Genomic DNA, 20,675 nt, shown 5'->3' with positions numbered 1-20,675 from the left:
CTTGCAGGGCTAGTACAGTACACTGTGTTTATGAGCAGACCACAGACGTAATGTATACACTAGGCCTATAGATCTCACATGGCTGTACAGTACACTTAATCAAGCAGACCACAGACCTAATATATACACTAGGCCTATAGCTCTCACAGGCCTAGTACAGTATATTGTATTAATCAGGCAGACCACTGACCTAATATTTACTGTAGGCCTATAATCAACCATAACCTATAATCAACCATGAAAGTGAGTTCTTAAGAACAACCCAATCAGCAATTTTGTTAGTCATTTAACAGCACCAGTTACATAAACCTTTTCGTTTATTGATCAAGAAGCAAGCTCACTTCTGTCGCGAGAGTTGAAAATTTCAAATACTGGTTTTTTTATTTGTTTTAAGATTCTTGCATTGTGAATCCATATAGCATAGTTTTGGATTTTTATCTTCTTAGTTGATATTTAGCCTACAGTTAGCATTTACAACCGTGAATGTTGCATAGTTATTTCTAAGGCGTATGAATGCCAAAATAGTTGAAATGCATTTTAGTATTTGCTAGAAATACATACTCCGTGTCAGTTCTGTTAGACTTACTGGGAATTCTTTTCCAGTTGCTTTTAACCTGTGGTGTAGCTGGCATTGCATCACTTGGGGGCCATAGTTGTGGCCAAGATATTTTTTGGGGGCGAAAGAAAATTACACGAAACTAATGTACCAATTCTGTAATTAGTAAAATATACTGTTCTCGAATGTATATATCCATGTGAATGAAGGAAAATAATATTAGTAATTAGTAAACCTGTATTTGAAATTATAGAGCTCAATTTTCTATCAATTTTCAACTCTTACTATATACAAATGTATCAAATACTGTAAGGGTTAAAGTTTAGCTGGGAGGGCCTTTGAGGAGACCAAGCATCTGACTCGGGGGCCTGGGCCCTCCCTGGTCCCCCATGACGACGCCACTGCCTTTAAGTTGGTATTTTACAAAGTAACCACATTCCTAGATACACAAAAGAAAATGGCACTTCATTTGCATAGCCGGTGCAATTATTTAATCAAAGAGAGAATCTCTGGACACTTGTTTCCAGAGGTAAGAGTGAAATATACTGTAAAAGAGGACAAGGAGAATATAACTGTGATTTAGACCTGTTAATGGAATTATGACTTGAGCTATTTTCTGAGCATTTACTATCCTGCCTGAGAATTTACAGTAAAAATCCAATTTAGGGCAACAACTTATTTTAAAAACACTTAGTGCAACCCATTTTGCTTCATAATTATTATTATTCAGAGGATGAACGCTCTTCATATGAAACAATCCCTCAGGGACCATTGACTTGAAACTCTGAAGCTTCCAGTGAATGTGGTGTTCATTTGAGAGAAGTAACAAACGGAAATAGGAGATACAGAAGTATGGAATGAAGGAAAACGTAGAGGTTCTTCCACAGACCCTTGTCATGAATGGCAAGCAAGCAAGCAAGCAAGAGGTATTCCCTAACATCGCTTAATATAAAACAGACCGAGAATAGACGGTCATAGTTCTGAGAAACAAGACGAAAGCTTCCATTCATGATCATCATCAGAGGCGTTTGGAGGCCATGTCTGTCCATTTGTGAAAATAAAATTCTTCGCTTTAGTCTTGAATATTTAAGAAAATAGCCACTATATAAAACCAAGTTCAAGTGAATAAATATAAAAACGAGACTTCGACCATCACTAAGGTCCTGCTCAGCTTAAAAGCCCAGTATTAAAAACCACATTCTTCAAGTTAGTCTTGAATGGTAAAGAAAAAAGCCACTGTATAAAACCAGGTATAAGCGATTAAATATAAAAACGGGAGCTTTTGACCTTCGCTAAGGTCCTCTTCAGCTTAAAACATGGTTTTCATATAGTTTATATAGCGGCTTTTTCTTAACCGATCTCCTTTTGTAGTTCCGGGGTCTCCCAACAGAGGGCAGGCAGCGACACGGATGTCCCGTAGTCGGCTGCAGAGGCCGCCGTCGGGAGGAGTAGTAGTATCATCAGGCACGCGGCTGGCGAAGAACGCACCACGGAACGTCATTCGACACTTTATATCTTCCTTTTCTACTTCTTCAAGGGGCGTCCAGGAGAGAGAGAAAGACTTTTGAGTGAAATCGCAGGAAAGGCAAAGAAGAGGTGAATAGTGTGACCATTTTTTGTGGTTTTTGATTAACATAAAGCGCTGTTTGTTGGGTAAAAGGCAAAATTTTTCCCCTCGGGGCAAAGAACCTCACTCGCTCGCTCGAGTGTCCTAATCGATACCAGAGATTGGTTTGGTTGGTGCAGAGGCCGAGGGGAAAATGCGAAGATTTTTTGGTTATTTCTCGGGTATTTTCTGCTATTTTCGAGACTTTGTATATGATTTCGATACGTCATTTAATCGACTGCGACCCAAGATGGCGTGTCACGGGCTGGGAATTCGTCTAAAGGAGAATATGACCTCTTAGAAATTTATATTTGTTTGTTGATGTTTTCCAAATAAACTCGCTGAATATAAAAATCCGGCGTTGCCAAACAAGGAATGAATTTCATTTTGATATAATTCTATGGAAGTCGTTCTATACTTCGGGGTGAATTGTAACCTATGAAACAATCGCTTTAAAACTGCCCATTAAGATAAATAAGATCGTGGAATCAAATAAACGAAATCAGTTCCAAGTTTAACAACCATTTTATTACATTATGTCTGTCACGAAATAACTGCTGCAGCTAACGACATTTTTTTTGTTTTTTTAAATATAAAAGACTGTTGTAATGATAATCCATGACTAAAATCTCTCTCTCTCTCTCTCTCTCTCTCTCTCTCTCTCTCTCTCTCTCTCTCTCTCTCTCTCTCTCTCTCTCTCTCTTTATCAATGTATTTATCATTCTATCTAATGGTCCCTCAGCCTACTTATGACAGCCTCGTTTTTTGCTAGCAGGCAGATAGTAGGCCTAGACAGGCTCAAACTATATATATGTATATATATATATATATATATATATATATATATATATATAGGCCTATATTCCGTTCATGTTATTTAAATCCTAAATATGGTTGTCAAAATCGAAACTCATGTTTGAGTGAATCAGTGTTGCTGTAACTCACACACACACACACACACACACACACACACACACACACACACACACACACACACACAGATTCCAAATTCTGGTTAAACTTACTCTTTCGGAAGTCTAAATGCAACTTGAGGTTTTGGGATGAGGTTGCGGTCCTAACCATGCCAGTAAAACCGTACTTCGGATGTTCATATTTCATCGTATATGCCAAAGGTGTTTTTCATTCCATGTTGGTCATCTGTCCAAAAAAAAAAAAAAAAAAAAAAATTGACGAGTATAAAATATCGCTGTTTATTTTCTACAGGATAATGATGTCTTGTACTTTCAGGCTGAAATAGAAAAAAAAACCTTTCCTCATCGATTTTATATATCGTAGTTGTTGTTTTTGTTTAATTTCCAGCAATGGCCGAGGTTATATTTAAAAAATTAGTTACAAAATACAACACTGTATTTATGTTGAATTGGTTATATTTACAAAATTAGCTCCAAAATACAATACTGTGGTTATGTTTAATAGGTTATCCTTAAAAAATTAGTTACAAAATACAGTACTGTATTTATTTTTAATTGGTTATCTTTACAAAATGCAATACTCTATTTATGTTTAATTTGTTAGCTTTATAATATGCAATACTATGTTTAATTGGTTGATTTTCAAAATTAAGTTGCAAAATTCAGTACTCTATTTGTTTAATTGGTTATATTTTCAAAATTAGCTCCAAAATACAATTCTGTATTTATATTTAATTGGTTATATTTACAAAATTAGCTACAAAATACAATACTGTACTTTTGTTTAATTGGTTATATTTACAAAATTTTGTTGGAATTACAACACCATTTTTATTTATTTCGGGCAGTGACCAAGATTGTATTTACAAAATTTAGATGCAAAATACAATATTGTATTTTGTATAATTTCAGACGATGACCAAGGTTGTATTTACAAAATTTAGTTGCAAAATACAATATTGTATTGATTTTGCTTAATTTCGAATTTCGAGCAGTGACCAAGGATATATTTACAAAATTAGTTGCAAAATACAATACTACATCTTATCTATCAACTCTCTCTCTCTCTCTCTCTCTCTCTCTCTCTCTCTCTCTCTCTCTCTCTCTCTCTCTCTCTCTCTCTCTCTCTCTCTATATATATATATATATATATATATATATATTTATATATATATAGATATATATACTGCATGTATAATGATATATAATGATCTGACAACAGGCTATACATGCTCATAAATACCTTTAATGACGTCACAGATATTGAATATGAATGCAATGAGTTTACATCAGTTTTTTAATAGAATTTATATTTTTCGTGATTGTTTGTATAATTTAACAAATAACCAAGAAGAAAATACCATTTGATGATATATTTGAACGGAATTATGTACCTAGAGGGCCTTTATTCCTCACACCGTTGGGCTCTGGAACAGTCTCCCTGAGGATGTGCAATTAGGACGTCGAAAGTTCTTGCACCCTTAGTAATTTATTTACAGTTTTTATCTGTTTATTTATAAATTTATCAATCTGTCTTTGTATACTGATAGCAGATCTCTACTTTCTGTATTTCCTAATGCCTTCTGTTGCTTCTTTTAAATGAACGTTATATTCTTTGGAAGCTTGAATTTGAAGTCAGTGGCCCCTGTGGTGGGGGATTGTTCCATATGAATAGTGATCATCTTCTGAATAATAATAATAATAATAATAATAATAATAATAATATTATTATTATTATTATTATTATTATTATTATTATTATTATTATTATTATTATTATTATTATTATTATTATTATTATTATTATTATTTTGGAAGCTTGAATTTCAAGTCAGTGTCCCCTGTGGTTGGCTTGTTCCATATGAATAGAGCTCATCATCTGAATAATAATAATAATAATAATAATAATAATAATAATAATAATAATAATAATAATAATAATAATAATAATAATAATAATAGTGATGATAATATTTTGATGCTTGAATTTCAGGTCAGTGTCCCCAGTGGTGGGCCTGTTTCATATGAATAAGGTTCATCTCCTGAATAATAATAATAATAATAATAATAATAATAATAATAATAATAATAATAATAATAATAATAATAATAATAATAATATGATAAACAGTATATGAGCAGACTCGGCAGAATTTGTTAAGGGTATATTGCGCATAAGATGAAAAATGATTAACGAAAATTAAAGTGCTGAATGAGTGCATACAAAGAAATTCACCGTTAGCATTTTTTCATTATAGATCTTTATCGTTTTATGTATCTCACTCATTGAAATTTTCATATGAAATAAATTTAGTTATTTTAAAAAAATTTTTCTCGATTTTTTTGTGATGCCTGACCAGGAGATTCTGACATTTTTAATTTGTTCCACAGTAATTCATGAATCATTATATATATATATATATATATATATATATATATATATATATATATATATATATATATATATATATATATATATATACATACATAACATACACATACATACACACAAATATATATATATATATATATATATATATATATATATATATATATATATATATATATATAAAGATAAAATCCACGAAGGAAAGGGAAACACTGGAGTGCTGCGAGGCCTTTCGACTGTCTGTCGTCCTTTACTTAGCTAATCCACGAAGGAAAGGGAAACACTGGAGTGCTGCGAGGCCTTTCGACTGTCTGTCGTCCTTTACTTAGCTAATCCACAAAGGAAAGGGAAACACTGGAGTGCTGCGAGGCCCTTTGACTGTCTGTCGTCCTTTACTTAGGCCTCGCAGCACTCCAGTGTTTCCCTTTCCTTCGTGGATTTTATATTTATTTATATATTCATCACGTTCCATATTTTCGTGATTCAGTTATACACATACATGTATTTATATATATACACATTAATTTTTTAAATGAGATAGTTTTTCACCTCTGTCTGTCTGTCTGTCTCTCTCTCTCTCTCATTATATATATATAATATATATATATATACATATATATATACTGTATATATATAAAGTATATATACATATATATAGTATATATATACTCCTGTTTATTCCTTTTTTACATGAGATAGTTTTACGCTCTCTCTCTCTCTCTCTCTCTCTCTCTCTCTCTCTCTCTCTCTCTCTCTCTCTCTCTCTCTCTCTCTTATATATGTATATATGTACATATAATTAGATATATATATACATATATGTATATATATACATATATATATCTATATAAATATATATATATATATATATATATATATATATATATATATATATATATATATATATATATATATATAGATAGATATATACACACACACACACACAAGAGAGAGAGAGACAGACAGACAAAAGGAAATCGTAACGAACAATCACAGGTAAACGCAGACGGAAAAAGTTCAGTCTCCCAAGCAGAAAGCAAGCACGACCACGTATTATTATTCTATACACATAAAGGTGTTTGGTCACATTGGCAATAAGTCGACCCAGCAACTAAGCACCAGCTCACACGAGTGACGAAGAGAAGAAGGTCAGAGGTGACGCGCAATCAGGTCGAATGTCGATGAATCACTACGGAGCTACTCTGGCTAATTTCGGATGGTGGAATTGGGTTCCGTTGTTGTTTACGTTATTTCGGTTGAATGTCCGTGCAGCGTTGCGGAAACTAGTGGTTAGTTTCAGATAATGTGATGCTCTTATTGTTATCATTTATTGTTATTATGATTCAGAAGATGAACCCCGTTCATGTGGAACAAGCCCACCACAGGGGTCATTGACTTAAAATTGAAGCTTCCAAAGATTATTATTATTATTATTATTATGTATTATTATTATTATTATTATTATTATTATTATTATTATTATTATTATTCAGAAGATGAACCCTGTTCAAATGGAACAAGCCCAACACAGGGGCCATTGAATTAAAATTCAAGCTTCCAAAGATTATTATTATTATTATATTATTATTATTATTATTATTATTATTATTATTATTATTATTATTATTATTATCATTATTCAGAAGATGAACCCTATTCATATGGAACAAGCCCACCACAGGGGCCATTGACTTAAAATTCAAGCTTCTAAGGATTATTATTATTATTATTATTATTATTATTATTATTATTATTATTATTATTATTATTATTCAGAAGATGAATATATTCATGCGGAACAAGCCCACCACAAGGGTCATTGACTTTAAATTCAAGCTTCCAAATACTATTATTATTATTATTATTATTATTATTATTATTATTATTATTATTATTATTATTTAGAAGATGAACCGTGTTCATATGGAACAAGCCCACCACAGGGGTCATTGACTTAAAATTCAAGCTTCCAAAGATTAATATTATTATTATTATTATTATTATTATTATTATTATTATTATTATTATTATTATTATTATTATTATTATTATTATACAGAAGATGAATATATTCATATGGAACTAGCCCACCACAGGGGTCACTGACTTTAAATTCAAGCTTCCAAAGATTATTATTATTATTATATTATTATTATTATTATTATTATTATTATTATTATTATTATTATTATTATTATTATTATTATTATTATTATTATTATTATACAGAAGATGAATATATTCATATGGAACAAGCCCACCACAGGGGTCATTGACTTGAAATTCAAGCTTCCAAAGAATATTACTGTGTTCATTAGAAAGAAGTGTCACAAGATAATAGAAAACACAGAAAGGAGAGATCAGTCATTAGAACATATAAAATTGATAAACAGAGGAAAAATGTAAATAGATTAACAGAATACAAGGAGAATTGCTTGAAGGCAGTCATGCACTGCATCTTCGCCTGAACTTTTGGGCTTCCAGTCGCACAACAACCTCAGTGACTGTTGTTGTTGTTTTTGATGTTGTTTTTGTTGCTCTTGCTGTTGCATGATCAGCAGCCTTCTCAAGAGCAGGGAAGCCGATTAAGGAAGGCTTGTGCGTGCATGCAAAGGCATAAGACACAAACGCGAGGGCCAAGACAATAGGAAGATGATGACTTTTTGCTTTCAAAGTCCAAGGACTAAGTCTGCGTGCGCGGTCGGATATAAGATTTTGCTTTATATCACATATTCAACCCCGTAGGGTGGGAGGTTGCCGTCAGTGCACCTCATCCGGTGCACTGTAGGCATTACTTAAGGTTCTTTGCAGCGTGCCTTCGGGCCCATAGCTGCAACCCCTTTCGTTCCCTTTACTGTACCTCCTTTCATATTCTCTTGTAACAATTGATTCATAGTGCAACTGCTTTGAGGTTTTCCTCCTGTTACACCTTTCAAACCTTTTGCTGTCAATTTCCGTTTCAGCACTGAATGACCTCATAGGTCCCAATGCTTGGGCCTGTGGCCTAAATTTTTATATTGCATTCAGAGTCCAAGGCCTAAGTTCGCGTGTGCGGTCGGATATAAGATTTTTTGTCATATGACAAATGCAGTTATTGTAAATTTATTTGAAAAGGAGATCTGAAGAACGTGTCATCACGCATGCGTACGAATTTCAATGCAACCCATCCATCCATATATATATATATATATATATATATATATATATATATATATATATATATATATATATATATATATATATATATATAATGTGTGTGTGTGTGTGTGTGTGTGTGTACATGTGTGTGTGTGTGTGTGTACAAACAAACACACGCACACACCTTCCGTGCCAGTCGCCAACCCACAGAAGAGAGAGAGAGAGAGAGAGAGAGAGAGAGAGAGAGAGAGAGAGAGAGAGAGAGAGAGGCTTTGTGGATAAAAGCCTGCTTGATAAGAAGCTTGCACTCTCCGTAAAAATAAAAAAAAAAAAAGACGAACCCGGCGAATGCGACAAGTGCTAAGTTGCTAAAAGTGTCGTTATCCACCGCACTGATTAAAGTCGCTGCTTGTCGTTCTTGAGAGAGAGAGAGAGAGAGAGACTTAGAAGTCGTCTTGTAATGTTCTTTTCTGCTTGAGGGGTTTTGCGTTGCCTGGCTTGTCAAGAGTGCTTGCATTTCAGAGCCTCTTATATATGTATTTTTGCGTATCGGGAACCCTCAGGAAATGTATCGGTATATCCGCTCTCTCTCTCTCTCTCTCTCTCTCTCTCTATATATATATATATATATATATATATATATATATATATATATATATTTATGTATAGATATATATATATTTATGTATAGATATGTATTTATATATATAATGTATATATATTTATACATGTATGTATAAATATATATATATATATATATATATATATATATATATATATATATATATACATATACAGATAGACAGATAAAATCAAAAACCCATTAACGGGAAAGCGTTCCGCTCCGTTTGTTGTAGCGGATCTCTCTCTCTCTCTCTCTCTCTCTCTCTCTCTCTCTCTCTGGCTGGTCGAATGAACAAAGAGTATTAGCGGGACGTCATGAAGTTAAAGGTGATATTCCAGTTTCTCTTGCTGCCGCTCCTCCTCCACAGCGCTGGAAGTAACACCAAGTTTCCTCCTCTCGCTCGCTGGAACGTCCGACTGGAAAGCCAGCCCTGGAAAGTCTGGCTGGCCTTTGCAAGTGCATGAGATGCAATGCAAACGTTGCGTTGGGCTGTGGGTTACAATAAGGCCCGATGGCTTAGTGGAAGTCTACAACCTTTCTGACACAGGAGTCTGGAAGGAAAGGTGGTTTTATGTAGTAGGAAGGGGAGAGACCTCTATTCAGTGCACCTCATGCGGTGCACTGTAGGCATTGTTTGAGGTTCTTTGCAGCGTCCCTTTCTTCGGCCCCTAGCGGCCACCCCTTTCATTCCTTTGACTGTACCTCCGTTCATATTCTCTTTCTTTCATCTTACTTTCCTCAGCCATCTCCTGACAACTGTTTCATAGTGCACCTGCAAAAGATTTTCCTCCTGTTACACCTTTCAAACCTTTTTACTCTCAGTTTCCGTTTCAGCGCTGAATGATCTCGTAGGTCCCATGGCTTGGCCTTTGGCCTAAAGTCTTCTATTCCATATGTATTAAATTGTATTTATGTATAGGCCGATGGAATGGGCACCTTAATTAGATACCTGAATGTGCCATCGTAGGTTATCTCATTTCCATACAGTAAGCCAAGCTGGAATGACCATTCCTGGACGCGGATTCCCGTCAAGCTGTGATCTCAGACTGATTAATGTTTGGGGGCATGGGAAACTGACACCCAAGACAATGGTTATAAACAAATTACGTGTTTGTCCTGTAATATGTCGAATTTTCTAAAGCTTTCTCCTTTCCACTTTCACCCAGCGGTATTCCAAACAAACCGCCGTCACCCGCTCCCCTGAAGTCTCGTTCCCTTTTTCTTCCTCGGTGCATTTTCCTTGAAGATATCGGACTCGTGCGCGGCCTGGAATTGAAGCGAAAGTCTGGAGCGGCCAGGAAGGCAGTTTATCTTCTCTTGTTGTTGGCTGTTCTCTTTTCATTCTCTCGTTGCATATGCCTTTATCCGTCCTCTTCCCCCCCCCGACTCGTTTTGCAACTGCCAAGTCTTGCTTCGTATTGCGCTTTCCGTTTGTCCAAGTATCGCTTCGTATTGTGCTTTCCCTTTTCCCAAGTATCGCTTCGTGTTGTGATTTCCCTTTCCCAAGTATCACTTCGTATTGTGATTTCCCCTTTCCCAAGTATCACTTCGTATTGTGATTTCCCCTTTCCCAAGTATGGATTCGTATTGTGCTTTCCATTTTCCCAAGCATCGCTTTACATTGTGCTTTCCCTGTTCCCAAGTATCACTTCGTATTGTGCTTTCCCTTTTCCCAAGTGTGGCTTTGTATTGTGCTTTCCCTTTTCCCAAGCATCGCTTCACATTGTGCTTTCCCTGTTCCCAAGTATCACTTCGTATTGTGCTTTCCCTTTTCCCAAGTATCTCTTCGTATTGTGCTTCCCCTTTTCCCAAGTATCTCTTCTATTGTGGTTTCCCTTTTCCCAAGTATCTCTTCGTATTGTGCTTTCCATTTTCCAAAGTATCATTTCGTATTGTGCTTCCCCTTTTCCCAAGTATCTCTTCATATTGTGCTTTCCCTTTTCCCAAGTATCTCTTCGTATTGTGCTTTCCATTTTCCAAAGTATCACTTCGTATTGTGCTTCCCCTTTTCCCAAGTATCTCTTCATATTGTGCTTTCCCTTTTCCCAAGTATCATTTCGTATTGTGCTTTCCCTTTCCCCAAGTATCATTTCGTATTGTACTTTCCCTTTTCCCAAGTGTCGCTTCCTATTGTGCTTTTCCTTTTCCCAAGTGTCGCTTCATGGTGTGCTTTCCCTTTTCCCAAGTATCTCTTTGTATTGTGCTTTCCCTTCTCCCAAGTATCTCCTTGTATTGTGTTTTCCCTTTTCCCAAGTGTCGCTTCCTATTGTGCCTTTCCTTTTCCCAAGTGTCGCTTCATATTGTGCTTTCCCTCTTCCCAAGTAAGTGCTTTCCCTTCTCCAAGTATCTCCTTGTATTGTGCTTTCCCTTTTCTCCATGTGTTGTTTCCTTTCCCAAGTGTCGCTTCATATTGTGCTTTCCATTTTCCCAAGCATCACTTCGTATTATGCTTTCCCTTTTCCTAAGCATCATTTTGAATTGCGTTTTCCCTTTTACCAAGTATCAATTCATATTGTGCTTTCCCTTTTCCCAAGTATCATATTGTATTGTGCTTTCCCTGTTCCCAAGTATCACTGCGTATTGTGCTTTCCCTTTTCCCAAGTATCACTTCGTATTGGGTTTTCCCTTTTCCTAAGTATCGCTTTATATTGTGTTTTCATTTTTCCCAAGTATCACTTTGAATTATGCTTTCCATTTTCCCAAGTATCAATTCATATTGTGCTTTCCCTTTTCCCAAGCATTGCTTCGTATTGTGCTTTCCCTGTTCCCAAGTATCGCTTTGTATCTTGCTTTCCCTTTTCACAAGTATTGCTTCTTATTGTGCTTTCCTGTTTCCCAAGTATTGCTTCATATCGTGCTTTCCATTTTCCCAAGTATCGCGTCGTATCATGCTTTCCTGTTTCCCAATTATTGCTTCGTAGTATACTTTCCATTTTCCCAAGTATCACTGCATATTGTGCTTTCCTGTTTCCCAAGTATTGCTTTAGATTGTGCTTTCCATTTTCCCAAGTATCAATTCATATTGTGCTTTCCACTTTCCCAAGTATCGCTTCGTATTGTTCTTTCCCTGTTCCAAAGTATCACTTTGTATTGTGCTTTCCATTTTCCCAAGTATTGCTTCGTATTGTGCTTTCCTGTTTCTGAAGCATTGCTTTGTATTGTGCTTTCCATTTTCCCAAGTATCAGTTCATATTGTGCTTTCCCTTTTCCCAAGTATCGTTTCGTATTCTGCTTTCCCTTTTCCCAAGTATCACTTCGTATTGTGCTTTCCCTTTTCCCAAGTATAAACCGTATTATGCTTTCCATTTTCCCAAGTATAAACCATTGTGCTTTCCCTTTTCCCAAGTATCATGTTATTGGCGTTCCTTTTTCCTGTTTATCCATTTACCCAATTATCACTTGTATTGTGCCTTCCCTTTTCCCAATATCGATAGCTTCATATTTTGCTTTCCATTTCCCAAGTATCTTCGTATTGTGGTTTCCTGTTTCCCAAGTATTGCTTCGTACTGTGCTTCCCCTTTTCCCAAGTATCGCTTCATACTGCGCTTTCCCTTTTCCCAAGTATCGCTTCATACTGTGCTTCCCCTTTTCCCATGTATCGTTTCATATTGTGCTTTCCCTTTTCCGAAGTATTGCTTCATATTGTGCTTTCCCTTTTCCCAAGTATCAGTTCATATTGTGCTTTTCCTTTTCCCATATATTGCTTCATATTATGCTTTCCCTTTTCCCAAGTACTGCTTCGTATTGTGCTTTCCCTTTTCCCAAGTATCGCTTTGTTGTTCATATTGTGCTTTCCCTTTTCCCAAGTATCGCTTTATATTGAGATTTCCCTTTTCACAAGTATCGCTTCGTATTATGCGTTACCTGCTCCCAAGTATCGCTTCATATCGTATTATCCCTTTTTTTTGTATTTCTTTTATCTTTCTTATCTGTTTTCCAGCTTCCTAGATGCCTCATGAACATCAAACACCCAATTCATGTTTATTAATCTCAAAGACTTCTTTTGGTGTACGAATTTCCCAGAATCATCAGAGCCGTCACATGTTGTTCGTTCTCTAGGTTTCTCAGAATGACACAGGATATGCTTGTGCTGCTTTATACTCCTATTAATACAAATGACCTCTCTCTCTCTCTCTCTCTCTCTCTCTCTCTCTCTCTCTCTCTCTCTCTCTCTCTCTCTCTCTCTCTCTGCGTGCTGCTAATAGGGCATACTAGAGAACTTGTTTTAGTAATCTTGTACAACTGCGAAAAACTTTGACTTTTGGGACTAACGTGCAGTTTATAGTCATTCACTTCGTCCATTAATTTGTTTCATTTCGTTTTCATTCATTGTATAACAATCAAGAAGACTTTCTTTGTGGAGGAGAAGGAAAGTTAGAGAAATGAAAGGCAACAAAATGTTAAAAAAAAAAAGAAACAGACGATCTTCGTATTAACACACTGTTCTGAGGAAAGGACCAGTATCATGTTACGCCACTCTGAGATCATTATGATAATTTGCTTATAAAAACTTAAAGAAAAGCTAAAGTGGAAAAATAGTTTTTGTTTCCAACAGACTGTTCAACTACGACGTGAACTCTAGAATTGTTCTACCAGAAATCACTTTGATTATAGTGCCACCAATAGAACAGTATCCGCATAAACTATACCAGTGTGTGAGTTGATCCCCTCGTCAAGTTAGTAAAATGTAGTGGGAATTAAGATACTTATAACCATTAAGACAGTTTTCTTTCACGTGGACCATCTTCATTGATTTAAAAACACGAGTTGATGTTAATAAGCAATAGAACATATACTAATTACTCAATAGAACACATATTAATGATTCAATAGAACATATATCAATAGAACTTATACTAATGATTCAATGGAACATATACTAATGATTCAATCTAACATATGGCAACAGAACAATTACTAATGATTCAATAGAACATATACTAATGATTCAATGGAACACATAGTAGTAGAACATATACTAATGATTCATTAGAACATACGAGTATAGCAATAGAACATATACCAGTGATTCAATAGAACATATACTAATGATTCAATGGAACACATAACAGTAGAACATATACTAATAATTCAATAGAACATACGAGTATAGTGATAGAACATGTACCAATGATTCAAAAGAGCATGTACTGATACTGATGATTCAATAGAATATATAGCAATAGAACGTGTACTAAGGGTTCAATAGAACATATAGCAATAGAACATATACTAATGATTCTATAGAACATATACTAATGATTCAACAGAACACAGAACAACAGAACATATACTAATGATCCAATGGAACAAATAACAATAGAACATATACTAATGATTCAAAAGCTGCGGATAGAATGGACGAAACAAAACTGAGAGGAGGGAATTAGGAGTCGACGAAGTCTTAACTGATGTTTCCCGTCAAGGGACTCTTGATGACAGGACTTCTTTATAGTCCTTTGATCGTGACCCTGAGTAAATAGAGAGTTATCCTGCGTCAGGTGATGACGACCCCAGCAGCGCCTGTCTCAGGAGGACGGGGCCGTGTTGCTCATGGAATAAATGATGAACCTCTCTCTCTCTCTCTCTCTCTCTCTCTCTCTCTCTCTCTCTCTCTCTCTCTCTCTTTGTGTTGTGATAATGGTGTGGAATCCCTGTGAAAATCAGATGAGATAAACAGTGTGTGATTCTCTCTCTCTCTCTCTCTCTCTCTCTCTCTCCGTGCTGTGATAATGGTCTGGAATCCCTGTGAAAATCAGATGAGATAAACAGTGTGTGATCTCTCTCTCTCTCTCTCTCTCTCTCTCTCTCTCTCTCTCTGAAGCCACTCCCTTCAAGGGGAAAAGACTCTGTGGGGGGAGGGGTGGGGGCGCCGCCTTCACTGACCATCTGTTTCATCAGCAACTTAATAAATGTGATGACTCGCAGAAATTCTCGCCAACTGCTTCTTCAGGAGGTCCTCATGAAAGCCTCCAATTATTCTTTGCTCGATTTATCAACTCGTTCGTGTTTTTGTTCGTTTATTTTTTTCCGTTTAGTGTTAGATCATTATTTTTTTTGTGTCTGATTTTCTTGGCTGTGAACTGGAAAACTGGAATACTGTTTTATTGAATTTCATTGCGTAATGTGTACTTAAGTACACACACACATATATCTATATATATATATAATATATATATTTACTGTATATATATATATATATATATATATATATATATATATATATATATATATATATATATATATATAATATATATATATATATATATATATATATATATATATATATATATATATATATATATATATATATATATATATATAATCTTTCTTTTTTATAGAAAATGAACAAAACAATGGTCTATGCCACATTCATACTCTAACTGCAGATTCACGAATGAAACTTTTGTATACAAAACATAAGTAACATTATCCATTTCATTAACCTTCACAGATACCCATCAGTAGTACATCTTACCTCCCAAACACACTGCACAGCTAACCACACTTTGATCTTGCAAGTACTTTCAAAATGTTCACATTAGATTCCTGCTAATCCTTTTGCTATTTTCCAGACCTTAAAATTCCACCATACACATTCCTTGATATACTAGATAATATTAAGCTTTATAATCCTTACAGTCTCCAAAATCGCCTTTGCCCATTTACAGAGGGATAATTACTCCTTTCACTCATTCCTCTAGAATTTTTCCTTCATCCAGACATACCTTACTCACCTTGGTTAGTTACAAAAAAACGAACATTTACCCTATTATCTGGTCCTCCAGAATTTTTCCTTCATCCACACATACCCTACACACCCTGGTTAGCCGCAAAACGAACATTTGCCCCTCTCACCCGTTCCTCCAGGATTTTTCCCTCATCCAGACATACCTTACACATCCTGGTCGGCCATAAAACAAACGTTTGCCCCTCTCACCCGTTCCTCCAGGATTTTTCCCTCATCCAAACATACCTTACACATCCTGGTCGGCCATAAAACAAACGTTTGCCCCTCTCACCCGTTCCTCCAGAATTTTTCCCTCATCCAGACATACCTTACACACCCTGGTCAATCACAAAAGTGCATTTTCACTACTTGACGGCACCATCCCACTTTGCACTTCCAAATGGAAATGGGATTCACATTATGTGAATTATACTCCATGATACTACTCTGACGAGAAGTTCTACTGTTTATAGTTTTGTTTACATATTTATCGGGATTTTGTAAGAAAATGTTGCGGGCCGTAACGGATGGGACACAGGGTCATTTAGTGCGTTCGTTATAAATTTTTCTCTTCCTTGTATTCCTCTGCTCCTAAGCCATCGGTGTCAACACTCAGCTTGAATATTGACGCATGAAATGATTTTGTTGTTTTTCACCCCCAAATAGTCATGAAATCCTGCCCTTTTTTTATTACTTTCTAACAATCGTTAAGCGTTTGCCTTTTGTTTTCAGAAAGCCATTAAAAAGCTTTCATTGTATAAAGAATATTTTTTTTTCCTCATTCGTTTAAGGTCAAACGATACGTGATAGTCGTATTTTAAAGCTAATTGTTCATTCTGTATTGAGAAGACAAAAAAAAAAAAAAACCGTAGTCATTACTTGAGATTCTTAGAAGCGTCCCTTCCTTCGGCCCCTAGCTGCAACCCTTTTCATTCTTTTGACTGTACCTCCGTTCATATTAATCTTTCTTCCATCTTACTTTCCTCAACCCTGTCCTGGCAATTGTTTCATAGTGCAACTGCAAAAGGATTTCCTCCTGTTACACCTTTCAACCCTCCTCTTTTCTCAGTTTCCCTTTCAGCGCTGAATGACATCATAGGTCCCAGTGCTTGGCCTTTGGCCTAAGTTTTATATTTCAATTATATTCCAGACAAACAAGTAAACATTGCGCCGAAGTTTCTTCGTCGCAGTCGAGGTTTCTGTACAGCCGCTAAATCGTATAATCAAGGCCATTGATAATAGATCTATCTTTCGGTGGTCTCGGTAAAATGCTGTATGAGCCGCGGCCCATGAAATTTTAACCAAACTCGGTGGTGGCCTATCCTATATCGTTGCCAGAAGCACGATTATGGCTGGCTTTAACCTTAAATAAAATCAAAACTCCTGAGGCTAGAGGGCTGCAAGTTGGTATGTTTGAAGACTGGAGGGTGGATGATCAACATACCAATTTGCAGCCCTCTAGCCTCAGTAGTTTTTAAGCTCTGAGGGGACGACAAGAAAGTGCGGGCAGAAAAAAAGTGCTGACGGACAGACAAAGCCGGCACAATAGTTTTCTTTCACAGAAAACTAAAAACGAAACTGGAACTTAGTGTTGATTTAATGATCTCACAATTTAAAATGCTGTTTGTGATAGTTTTCACAGCCTTATGCCATCTTTTTCCCTTTTCCTTTTTTTAAGGTTAAATGGCAGTACAGTGTTTATCAGCCTTATCATGGGGTTGTATGTGAATGAACCCTTACTTTGAGTTATTATTTTTGCCGTACTTCCAAGGTACTTGTGAATTTCTAAGGGTATATATACGTGCCATACCAGTTCAGCAAGTCAATTGACACTGATCTTTTTTCATTTAGTCATGCAAATTCCTCTGTTGTTTGCAAGATTCTTTCCTCATCTCTTTGTTTCTTCCTTCCTCATTCGCACTCAGCGGTGACGAGAGAGAGAGAGAGAGAGAGAGAGAGAGAGAGAGAGACAGACAGAGAGAATGTGGGGAAAGGACACCCCAATTAGGAGATTATTGGTTGCAAGTTTCTTTTCTCATCTCTTTGTTTTTTCCTTCCTCATACGCACTCAAAGGTGATGAGAGAGAGAGAGAGAGAGAGAGAGAGAGAGAGAGAGAGAGAGAGAGAGAGAGAGAGAAAAGCCATTCATGAAAGAACATAATCGATAAGGCATTCAAGGTCTGGTGTGTGGCCTTCTTGCAGACCCTACGCGTATTAGTTATCAAACATTGACTTTCTGATCTGTTTGACGGGGAGTCTGGAAGTAGATAAAGGGAGGAATCGAGAGAAAGAACTATCTTCTTCTTCTTCTTCTTCTTCTTCTTCTTCTTCTTCTTCTTCTTCTTGTGACAAAGGGAAAGATAAATAAATCAGGGAGGAGGAGTGGGAAGAGGAGGTGGAGGGCAGCTATTCCATTTGTGCCAATTCAGACCTTTTGGGAAAACCGGTTGTAGGATATTGGAAACCCAACGCCGGGAGATTCAGCCGAGGGAAGCGGAATTTGATGGGATGTGGCCATACACTGTGAAATATCCCCTGGGAATTTTCCTTTCCCATCCCCTCCTCATCCTCTTTTTGAGGGGGAGGGGCGCCCCCCTCTCCCCGCCCCCTCCCAGTTTTGGGGGGTGGGGTAAGTTCATTCCTTCATACAAGCGAAAACATTCCCTCTTCCCTGACGAGCCATTGATGCCATTGCAGAGGTATGTAACTGTCAGACTCTGGGAGGAGCTATACTGGAAATGAGTTCTCTCATGAGTTCCAGAGAAGCTTGACTCAGTGCTCTTTCAGGAGTTCCAGAGAAGCTGGAATCAGTGCTCTCTCAGGAGCTCTAGAGAAGCTGGAAACAGCGTTCGCAAGACTTCTAGAGTAGCTGAAGTCAATAATGCTCTCTCTCAGGAGTTGCAGAGAAGTTGGAATCAATGCTCTCTCAGGAGTTCCAGAGAAGATGGAATCAGTGATCTCTCGGGAGTTGCAGAGAAGCTGGAATCAATGCTCTCTTAGGAGTTCCAGGGAAGCTGTAATCAATGCACTCTCAGGAGTTCCAGAGAACCTGGAATCAATTCTCTCTCAGGAGTTCCAGAGAAACTGGAATCCATGCTCTCTCAGGAGTTCTAGAGAAGCTGAGCTCAATGCTCTCTCATTAATTCCTGAGAATCTGGGATCAGTGCTCTCTCAGAGTTCCCAGAGAAGCTGGAATCAATTTTCTCTCAGGGGTTCCAGATAAGCTGGAATCCATGCTCTCTCGGAGTTCCAGAGAACCTGGAATCAATTCTCTCTTAGGAGTTCCAGAGAAGCTGGAATCAATGCTCTCTCTTTGGAGTTCCAGAGAAGCTGGAATCCATGCTCTCTCAGGAGTTCCAGAGAACCTGGAATCAATTCTCTCTCAGGAGTTCCAGAGAAGCTGGAATCAATGCTCTCTCTTTGGAGTTCCAGAGAAACTGGAATCAATACTCTCTCTGGAGTTCCAGAGAAGCTAGAATCAATGCTCTCTCTCAGGAGTTACAGAGAAACTGGAATCAATGCTCTCTCAGTTGTAGAGAAGCTGGAATCAATGCTCTCTGGAGAGGGTGGAGGAAAATAAGATGGAGGAAAGAGAATATGAACAGAGATACAGTAAGAGGAATGGAAGGGGTTGCTAATAGGGGCCGAAGGACGCTGCAAAGAACCTTAAAAGCAATGCCTACAGTGCACTGTGTCGGGTGCACTGACGACAGTGCCTCCCTACGAGGATTAATACTATTGGTAATCTGAAAAGGCGAATGCTTTCGCTTCAGAAGCATCTCAATCAATCTATGTGTATGTTTTTTTTCTTTAATACTATTTACTTCTGGCTATTCCATTCCATCCCATTCCACTTTCCCCACCCACCTGTTCCTTTCTTTTCCCCTGCTTTCATTCCCGGAAAAGGGAAAGGTCATTAGAAGAGAATTGCTAGCTCTGCTGATAAAGAAATAATATATTATTGGTCACTGTCACCATTGTTAACCATTTCGTGTTACCTTTTGTGGCTCGAGAAAAAAGAAAATAACTAATTTTAGTTATTGGTAATAAATATAAATAGAAAGATTTTTCGCTGCTAATATTGTTATTGTGAACAAAGGGAGGGGAAAGACGAGTGCCGTTGTTGGCTGTTATTGTTGTTTTGGTGTTATTGATCTTGTTATTGTTATAGATCTTGTTATTGGTAATTGACACTCTGTAATGTGCTAAATGTTTAGAATGAATTTAAGAACTGTCCAATATGCCTTGGATACATCTTGAAGTGTAATACTTTATTGAATTATTATTATTATCATTATTATTTTTATTATTATTATTATTATTATTATTATTATTAAGTTCTGAACACTGACACACCCATTCTTATCAAAACATTATTATTATTATTATTATTATTATTTTATTATTATTATTATTATTACCACAACCCGGTTCTTTAACGCTGACACGCCCATCGCAACGATAATGATCATTGTATAGGTCCTCATTATAGCCATCATCATCATTCATCATTATCATCCTCATCATTATCATTATCCTCCGCGGGTGAAGACCATGAAGGCGTTATCTGCAGCAGCTTAATGATAATGACCATCATTGTATAAGCTCTCATTATAACCATCATTATCATTTATCATCATTATTCATCATCCTCATCATTATCACTATCCTTCGCAGGCGAAGAACATACGCAACTCCA

General features: G+C 36.6%; 1 protein-coding gene across 1 annotated transcript in view; it reads left to right on the top strand.

The window, feature by feature from the left end:
* The first annotated feature begins 2,009 nt into the window (after positions 1-2,009).
* The window catches only part of LOC136851378 (uncharacterized), a 38,217-nt gene continuing 19,551 nt past the window's right edge, over positions 2,010-20,675 (top strand). The window contains 1 exon segment of the mRNA XM_067125448.1: positions 2,010-2,152. The gene's annotated coding sequence lies outside the window, so the exon portion shown is untranslated.

The sequence above is a fragment of the Macrobrachium rosenbergii genome, chromosome 23 (genome assembly GCF_040412425.1).
Source record: "Macrobrachium rosenbergii isolate ZJJX-2024 chromosome 23, ASM4041242v1, whole genome shotgun sequence".
In the NCBI taxonomy this organism is placed as follows: Eukaryota; Metazoa; Arthropoda; class Malacostraca; order Decapoda; family Palaemonidae; genus Macrobrachium; species Macrobrachium rosenbergii.
Note: the sequence above shows the minus strand (reverse complement) of the source record. Positions and strands in the feature narration are given on the sequence as shown.